Source organism: Simochromis diagramma, unplaced genomic scaffold (genome assembly GCF_900408965.1).
Source record: "Simochromis diagramma unplaced genomic scaffold, fSimDia1.1 OVJJ01000715.1, whole genome shotgun sequence".
Taxonomy (NCBI): Eukaryota; Metazoa; Chordata; class Actinopteri; order Cichliformes; family Cichlidae; genus Simochromis; species Simochromis diagramma.
This window is the reverse complement of record NW_024387128.1, coordinates 1477070-1486750: the sequence shown is the minus strand read 5'-3', so window position 1 is coordinate 1486750 and position 9681 is coordinate 1477070. Positions and strand designations below refer to the sequence as shown.

The 9681-nt window shown below is 42.6% G+C and overlaps 1 long non-coding RNA gene across 1 annotated transcript; it reads right to left on the bottom strand.

The window, feature by feature from the left end:
* Nucleotides 1–8294: 8294 nt before the first annotated feature.
* On the bottom strand, nt 8295–9113 carry LOC120743485. The gene is made up of 2 exons (XR_005698211.1): nt 8955–9113; nt 8295–8472 (listed from the first exon to the last, which is right to left on the bottom strand). It is a non-coding gene; the product is annotated as an uncharacterized LOC120743485 (long non-coding RNA).
* Between the last annotated feature and the right edge of the window lie 568 nt (nt 9114–9681).

The window sequence follows — 9681 nt, the reverse complement described above, 5'->3', positions numbered from 1 at the left end:
TTCGGCGTTGGTAGTGTATTGTTTTAGGCGTTTTGGTTTGGCGTGACTGTTATGTGTTTCCTGTTTTACTTTGAAAGTCTGTGTTATCTTAGTGTGTTCAGTTTACGTTTCCTTGTCTCGTCATAATTTGCCCCAGCTGTGTTTCCCTCCTGTGATCCATTCCCTAATTGCTCCTTCTATGTATTTAAGCCCTGTGTTTCTGTATGTCATGGTCGCGATCTTCCCCCCGTTGTAAATAGTTTGGCGCCTTGTGTTGTGATGTAAATAAATATCATATTTTGCTTTAAAGAAAATGGTGGTTGATACTTTCGTTTTGGGATTATTTTTGTGGAAGCCCGTATGAGTTTTTTTTATGAGTTCGCCCTCCTTAAGAGCAGTGAGCTTGGGGGCCCTTTTTTTTCCTTTTTTCTATTTTTCCTGAGTTGCACGCCGGTTGCCTAGGCCGGGGTGTAACACATTTCCACTAGAACCTTGAACTGAACCATTGCCCTCATCCAGCTCCACGGGTGCAGAATGAAACTCCTTTACTGCAGGGTTTAGATCAGACTCGTCCCGGTCCACACTTTGTTCTGACACAGACTCAGTTGCTTTGGGGATTTCACTGACAGTAATGAAATCCGGGTAATTGACTTCTTCGTAAACTACTGGAAAGTCATAATCCACAATGTCATTATCACCCAGATAATGATAGTCTCCTTCAACTTCAGAAAATGGATTCTCTTTGGAGGTGTCGCCTTTGGGTGTCTCTTTCTCTGGACTTCCATGACTAGGGTTCGATTGGCGCTGAGCATGACAGAAACCCACATGGTAACAGTAAGTCTCTATGCAGTGTCCTCTCAGGCCCATCTGACTTGAGTGGAGCAACAACATATACAGGAGAGTCATTGATCTGTTTTACAACTTTGTAGACCGTCTGACTCCATCTGTCAGCTAGTTTGTGTTTCCCTCGTATTCCAACATTCTTGACAAGGACACAATCTCCAACCTCCAAAGTGGATTCTCTCACTTTTAGATCATATCTTGACTTATTGCGTAGGGCAGTTTTCTCGCTATGTTCCACAGCAAGTTTGTAACTTTCCTGTAGGCTTTCCCTGAGCTTCTTCACATATTCACTGTGAGTTACACTGTCCTGCCTACTCACATTAAGTCCAAAAGCCACATCAATTGGAAGATTTGGCTGTCTCCCAAACATGAGCTGATAGGGTGAATACCCAGTTGTGTCATTTTTTGTGCAATTGTAGGCGTGAGCCAATGGCTGCACATGATCACGCCATTTTAGTTTGTCATCTTCTTGGAGTGTTCCAAGCATCCCTAGCAGTGTACGGTTAAACCGTTCTACTGGATTACCACGGGGATGATAGGGGGTTGTTCTTGATTTTTTTATGCCTAACATTTGGCATAAGTTTTTGATGACTGCCGATTCAAAATTACGGCCCTGATCACCATGCAACCGCTCTGGTATGCCATAGTGAATGATGAATTTGTCCCACAGGGCCTTGGCAACGGTCTTTTCCTTCTGGTCTGGAGTTGGCACTGCAACAGCAAACTTCGTAAAGTGATCCGTCATCACCAGAATATTCTTTGTTCCTCGGCTATCAGGTTCTAGAGACAAATAGTCCATGCACACCAACTCAAGTGGTTGACTGGTTTTAATATTTACCAGTGGGGCAGATTTCTCAGCTCTAGCCTTGCGGCAGATGCACCTTTCACATGTTCTGATTTTCATTTCAACATCTAGGAACATTCGGGGCCAAAAGAAACGTGTTCTCACAAGGTTAACAGTTCTTTCAAATCCCATGTGACCTACTGCATCATGAAGACTTTTAAGAGCTACTTCCCTGTACTCCTTCGGAAGCACTAGTTGAAAAAGAGTCTGGCCCTGGCTCACTCGCTTCCGGTACAAGACATTATCTATTAGGGACAACTGATCCTGTACTCTTAACATGAGTTGGACTTCCCTTTCCTCCTTTTGCCTAAGACGATAGGAAAGGCGTTTTCCTGTATGGACAAGGTCTATGACTCTGCTTATTATAGGGTCACGCCTTTGTTCTGCAGCCCAATTTTGTTGGGAGAGTTGAGGAAGTAGTACCAGTCAGAATGTCGGCTTGAACAAACTCGTCAGGTATCGCACTTGCATCCACTGCCAAACACTCCACCGCAGCAGGTAAGTAGTGGCAGTAGTGGTAAGTAGTGTCAGGAGATATGTGTACTTGGTGTTTCTCGCATACAGCTTTTAGAGCATCCTTTGGAAATGTTGCACTATTTCCCTCTTCTGTAAACTTTGCAATGAATTGCTTTACTCTCTCATCCTCAGCAGTTGTACTGTCATCAGTTTCAACAGAAACATGCGGCCGTCTTGATAATCCATCCGCATCCTGATTTCTTTTGCCAGATCTGTACTGTATGTTGAAATTGAAATTCGAAAAAGCAGCAAGCCATCGATGTCCAGTTGCATCAAGTTTAGCAGATGTTAACACGTAGGTCAGTGGGTTATTGTCAGTCATGACAGTGAAGTCAGCTCCATACAAATAATCAGCAAACTTGTCTGTAACTGCCCACTTCAACGCAAGAAATTCAAGTTTGTGAGTGGGGTACCTTCTTTCACAGTTAGACAGCCCTCTGCTAGCATAGGCGATGACTCTTAACCGACCATCTTCTTCCTGGTATAGGGCTGCACCAAGTCCATGTGAACTAGCATCGGTGTGTAAAACATAGGCTTTTCTGGGGTCAGCAAACCCAAGCACTGGTGCAGATGTCAACTTCTCAATGAGGATCTTGAAAGCTTCCTCACATGAGGGAGTCCATTTCTCATTAAAAGGACTGTTCAAGTCGCTGTTTGATGGTGATTTGTGGTGTTTCAGCTTCCTGGCAGGGACATAACCAGCTGTCAAATCATTCAATGGCCTAGCAATTTTAGAATAGTCTTTGACAAACCTGCGATAATAGCCAGTGAAGCCTAAAAATGACTTCAGTTCTGACAGGTTTGTGGGTCTGGGCCATGTGGTGAGGGCAGATATTTTATCAGGATCAGTCTTCACTCCCTGTTCTGAGACAATGTGTCCTAAATACCTCACTGACTTTTGGAAAAAGTGACATTTCTCAGGTGAAAGTTTGAGACCAAATTCTTTTAGTCTGTTCAGAACTCGCAGGAGCCTTTCTTCATGTTCCTCCAAAGTATTGGAGAACACTATAAGATCATCAAGAAAGACCAGTACTTCCTTGAGGTTCATGGAGCCCATGCATTTCTCCATAACTCTTTGAAAAGTGCTTGGAGCATTAGTGACTCCTTGGGGCATCCTGTTGAATTCCCAAAACCCCATGGGTGTGACAAAAGCCGTCTTGTGTTTATCCTCTTCTTCCACCTCTACCTGGTAATATCCAGACTTTAAATCCATAACAGAAAACCATTTGGATCCTGACAGAGCTGTAAATGCCTCTTCTACAGGGAGTGCAGAATTATTAGGCAAATGAGTATTTTGTCCACATCATCCTCTTCATGCATGTTGTCTTACTCCAAGCTGTATAGGCTCGAAAGCCTACTACCAATTAAGCATATTAGGTGATGTGCATCTCTGTAATGAGAAGGGGTGTAATGACATCAACACCCTATATCAGGTGTGCATAATTATTAGGCAACGTCCTTTCCTTTGGAAAAATGGGTCAAAAGAAGGACTTGACAGGCACAGAAAAGTCAAAAATAGTGAGATATCTTGCAGAGGGATGCAGCAGTCTCAAAATTGCAAAGCTTCTGAAGCGTGATCATCGAACAATCAAGCGTTTCATTCAAAATAGTCAACAGGGTCGCAAGAAGCATTTGGAAAAACCAAGGCGCAAAATAACTGCCCATGAACTGAGAAAAGTCAAGCGTGCAGCTGCCAAGATGCCACTTGCCACCAGTTTGGCCATATTTCAGAGCTGCAACATCACTGGAGTGCCCAAAAGCACAAGGTGTGCAATACTCAGAGACATGGCCAAGGTAAGAAAGGCTGAAAGACGACCACCACTGAACAAGACACACAAGCTGAAACGTCAAGACTGGGCCAAGAAATATCTCAAGACTGATTTTTCTAAGGTTTTATGGACTGATGAAATGAGAGTGAGTCTTGATGGGCCAGATGGATGGGCCCGTGGCTGGATTGGTAAAGGGCAGAGAGCTCCAGTCCGACTCAGACGCCAGCAAGGTGGAGGTGGAGTACTGGTTTGGGCTGGTATCATCAAAGATGAGCTTGTGGGGCCTTTTCGGGTTGAGGATGGAGTCAAGCTCAACTCCCAGTCCTACTGCCAGTTTCTGGAAGACACCTTCTTCAAGCAGTGGTACAGGAAGAAGTCTGCATCCTTCAAGAAAAACATGATTTTCATGCAGGACAATGCTCCATCACACGCGTCCAAGTACTCCACAGCGTGGCTGGCAAGAAAGCGTATAAAAGAAGAAAAACTAATGACATGGCCACCTTGTTCACCTGATCTGAAACCCATTGAGAACCTGTGGTCCATCATCAAATGTGAGATTTACAAGGAGGGAAAACAGTACACCTCTCTGAACAGTGTCTGGGAGGCTGTGGTTGCTGCTGCACGCAATGTTGATGGTGAACAGATCAAAACACTGACTGAATCCATGGATGGCAGGCTTTTGAGTGTCCTTGCAAAGAAAGGTGGCTATATTGGTCGCTGATTTGTTTTTGTTTTGTTTTTGAATGTCAGAAATGTATATTTGTGAATGTGGAGATGTTATATTGGTGTCACTGGTAAAAATAAATAATTGAAATGGGTATATATTTGTTTTTTGTTAAGTTGCCTAATAATCATGCACAGTAATAGTCACCTGCACACACAGATATCCCCCTAAAATAGCTAAAACTAAAAACAAACTAAAAACTACTTCCAAAAAACATTCAGCTTTGATATTAATGAGTTTTTTGGGTTCATTGAGAACATGGTTGTTGTTCAATAATAAAATTATTCCTCAAAAATACAACTTGCCTAATAATTCTGCACTCCCTGTATATTGGGCAAGGCATAAGCGTCTTTGATCGTCTGGTTGTTCAACTTTCTGTAGTAATCCACACAAAGGCGGATCTGCCCATTTTTCTTTTTCACAACTACAATTGGTGAAGCAAATGGACTCTCGGACTCTCTAATAATGTTGCTGTCGCACAGCTGCTCCAAATGAAGGCGGACAGCTTCATAATCAGAGGGATGAATGGGCCTTGGCCTCTGTTTAAAAGGCGTTGGATCGGAGAGCTGAATCTTATGTCTCACCACTGTGGTGTGACCATAATCAAGTTCACCCCTAGCAAAAACATCAGACATGGAATTCAGCTTCTCAGCAATCCTGTCTTTCCACTCATTTGACAGGGGTGAGTCACCAAAATCGAACTTTATTTTGTCACTTGGTTTTACTTCGTGGGTGGTGTAACACTGAGCATGTTTCTGCTCTGAACTTCCAGTTCGATTCATACATTCAGACCTCGCAGGAGAAACTGAAAGTGGGACAGATATCGCTGCCAAAGGACGGTGAGCTGGCAGAGTGATATCATGCGTTGTCTCATTTTTTAGGAGAATGGGAACTTTGAAGGATGTCTGTCGTGGCTTTGACATTACATAGCTGGAAAATATCAAGCCACCTGGTAGGCTGGACTGGCTGTGGGGCTCGACTAGAAGAGTGGATCCAGGGCCTGCACAGACATTTCTGACACGTCCATTTAAGGCTATTTTCTGACCAGCTGGAATTACTATGTTGGTTTTACATTGTGACTTGACTGTCCCCACAAAACTATCAGTTTTTGTTTTACTTCTGTAGATAGCATGCAGATGTCTAAGGAGAGGGGCATAAGTACAATGCTCAGGAATGGTCATTTGCTCATTGAAGTCCTCATACAAGACGTCGAGGGCATTTGTACCAATGAGGACTGGAATTTCTGAATTTGCTCTGTGATTTGGGACAATTAAAGCTAGAATAGTTACAACTTTGTCCTTCCCTGTGAAACTCTGTGGGAAAGTGATGTCAACTTCAATGTACCCAAGATAAGGGGACAATTTGGCCTGCAGCACCTTCAACCTCTAACAGATCATTTAATGGCAAAAGAGGATGAGAAGGTAAGTGGGTCAACTGAAATGATTTTGAAATTGTGGTAACCTAAGACCCTGAATCAATGAGGCAACTATGTGATAGTTCCCCAATCTTAACCTCTGCAAGAGACCTTGATCCAACTAATCTATTTGGAAGGTGATTCGGAATGGATTCAGCATGTTGTTGTTTACTTTGACATCTCTGTTCTGACTTGGGACTATTGTGAATGTTCTTGGTTCCCGTATGTCCCCTTACCGGAACCTGCTCCAGTTTAAAGCTCGACCCTGCTGCTGGGCTTTCCATTCTTCCTGTCTGGCTTTTAGTTCTTTGTACTTTTGATCAACCACAGCCTTGTTTATAGCATTGTCGCAGTTCCTGGCTATGTGACCATCTTCACCGCACCTAAAACAGAACCAAGCCTTGGGCTCAGCTCTCACTTGGGTTCGTGGTGGAATTTGGTGTACCAGAGTTTCAATTACAGGTGCGGGTGGCTCTTGTGTTGTTTCCATTGCTTTAACTTGTCGCTTTCTTTGCTTTTTAGATGGTTTTGTCATCAGTTGCAATTGCAGTTCTGCAACCTGCTTCTTTAGACTCTCAGTTTCAGAGATATAGGCCTGCAATACACTTGCACTTGGGTCAGTGTGATGTGGGAAGTCAGGGACAGAATGCATGTGTGCAATTGGTTTTATCTTGGTAGGCCCAAAATGACGTTGCATCCGGTCCAGCTTAGAAGCCCTTCTGTCCTCTTCAGTCCTCAGCTCTAGCAGAAGCTCTGCAAACTCAGGCGTGGTCTCTTTCTTTAGTCCAGTTGCAGGACCAAGTTATGGTCCCAACAACCCCGTTTGAACTGCTTTAGTAAATGTCGACTTGCATCTGCTGGAATCACACCATTCCTGCTTACAGCAGTGTTAAGGAGAGCTTGCAGCCTCTGTAGATAATCAGACGCTTTCTCACCTGGATTTTGATTTGTGTTCAGGAACCTTGCAAATATCTCCTCACCATCCTCCACAAGATCATATGCAGAATCTAACAGCCTGACATATTCTCGTGGATGTGCTGAATAACCAAGTTGCTTCACAACATCTGATGCTGGGGGAAGAAGACTCTCTAGTATTTTCCTCCGCTGAATGTCAACTGGAGTGCCATCATTGAACATTAGTTCAACATGTAAACACCATGTTTCAAAATCCACTTCTCCAGGGGGTTTTGGCGCACGGCCTGAGAATGAGCGTAACCATTTAGATTGGCCATGTGTAGCGACAGAGTCATTTCTGATTACATGTTCCACTACTATACGCTGTATCTCTGGTGGGTTAGTTACTTCGTCTGTCACCACTGGAAGTCTGGTTGGAGTAGTCTTTGGTTTTACAACCCTACAAGTCTGAGATTTAGTTGAATGGGTGACTGGCTGGGATGTAAAGGGGCCGTCTGTGGTCGAACTTTAACTTTGCTGTCTTTATCAAGGGTGTAGTACTGTGGTCAGAATAACCGTCAACACTTTCATCACTTGAGTCAGTCAAAACAGGGTCTGGCTCTGGAGTTTGATGGAGTGCTGGCATTTCAATGCGACTAGCCTGCCATTTTACATTCTTGTTGGTCACATTTTCAATCTCAAGGGGAAAATCTGACTCGTTATCCCCCATTGTAATCTCTGACTCAAACTCAGCAATAACAGTTTCCCCACAGTCTGGTTGTGCATTTGGGACCCTCAGAATCCTTGTTACCACCCCATACTTCTCCAAGGAAGCAATAATATCAGCATCAGAATCAAAACTAGTAACTCCAGTAATACTGATGGACCGTTTAAAATCCACCCCGTAGTTCTATACCAAATCCATCTGTTTTCAATGTTGTCTTAATTGAAAACTTATCACAATAAAACACAATCTCAGAATTAACTATGCTATTGCAGAATGCTGTAATTTCAATATTAGCTGTGTCTTAATTGCTCCTGGCTGGCTCGCCACGAAAAGGTACTATGTAACACACGATACTTTACCACTACTGAATGTAGAGAAAGTTAGGATCTTAGGCTTATGGTCTCTAGGAATCGACTAAGGAGCGAATGACACACAGCTAAAAGAACAGTCAACATTTATTCAAAACAAAACCAAAAACAGTCATTCAACAGTTCACAACAGTTCCAATTGTCCATATTTGTCAGTCTGTGTATTCAGTTATAGAGTTCAGAGTTCTTTTCAGTTCAGGTGTGTGAGTGTGTGTGTATAGTGTTAATGTTAGTAGTACTACCCGGGTAGTGTATTGTTCTGAGATCTCATAAGCTTATCTGTCAAGAAGTAACGCAGTTGTCACTTCTAAGTAGGCTGGAAATCTTTCCTGCATCGCAGCTGGGGATCCGGAATCCTGGCTCGCAACTTTAGACTCCAACAAAAAAAAACAACCTGCACAGGGCAGTGAACATATTTTACATGAATATCATATAACAACTTAATCAACACTAGTGACCAAATGTCTCTCACTCTTTGTATATAATGACTTAATGCAATCAATGATAAAATTAATCAAAGAACCTTAAAACAATTTCCACATCATACAAATTTAACTCAAATCTCATATTTTGTGAACAGCAGTCACATCAATCCAATGAATTGAGAGAATGTACATTACTGATGCACGAGGAAAGTGCAAAACGTGGTCGCAGTACTATTTAGCCAAAGACTGCTCATATTTATCATCTCATTACAATAAATAAAACTTACCTACTAGCTTCCAAAGAAATATTTCCGATTGGTTTAAAACATTCACAAGTGAAGAAATAAAAAGATAATACAGCACTTAAAAGGAACACATGAAATTTACATTATACTAAGCTAATGATTAGCTAACGATTAGCTTGCTATGCTAGCGCAGTTAGTCAACTCACCGGAAATGAACAAAAGAACACAAAAACAGAGGTACATCGGCATCAACAAAAAGTGTCCGCATTTCCCAACAAGCGGAAAAGTAAAATCCAATTTGTGTCTTCACACATAACCTTTTTCTTGAACAAGGATTAAAGAAAACAGAGGTGTGGACTCGAGTCACATGACTTGGACTCGAGTCAGACTCGAGTCATTAATTTTATGACTTTAGACTTGACTTGAAAAAATGTTCTAAGACTTGTGACTTGACTTGGACTTTTACACCAATGACTTGGGACTTGAATTGGACTTGAACCGGTTTACTTGAAAAGACTTGATATTTCACTCCAAATATAAAATTTAACATACATATTATATAGAGATTGAAAATGTGACGTCATTCACGGGTAGAACCGCAAAGGATCCTGGGAACTCGTGGCAAGAGGTACTATCGCACGCAGGCTTTCAATTGAAATCAGTTATACAGCGATAAAAAGAAACACAAAAATGTCAAGAAGCTGTTGTATCATTAACTGCAATAGCCGGTCGCATGACAGCCACGGGAAGCCGACGGGTAAAGAGATCGGTTGTTATTGGATTACGTCGTTGAAGACAAATTGTTCGAGCCATGTTTCCGAAGTAACAAAGAGGCGACGGGTGGCCTGGATTGCAGCCATTCAAAGATCAAATATAACGTCCCAGAACACTCCAGCTCACAGGTTAGTCTGCTCCAAGCATTCCCACACAGGT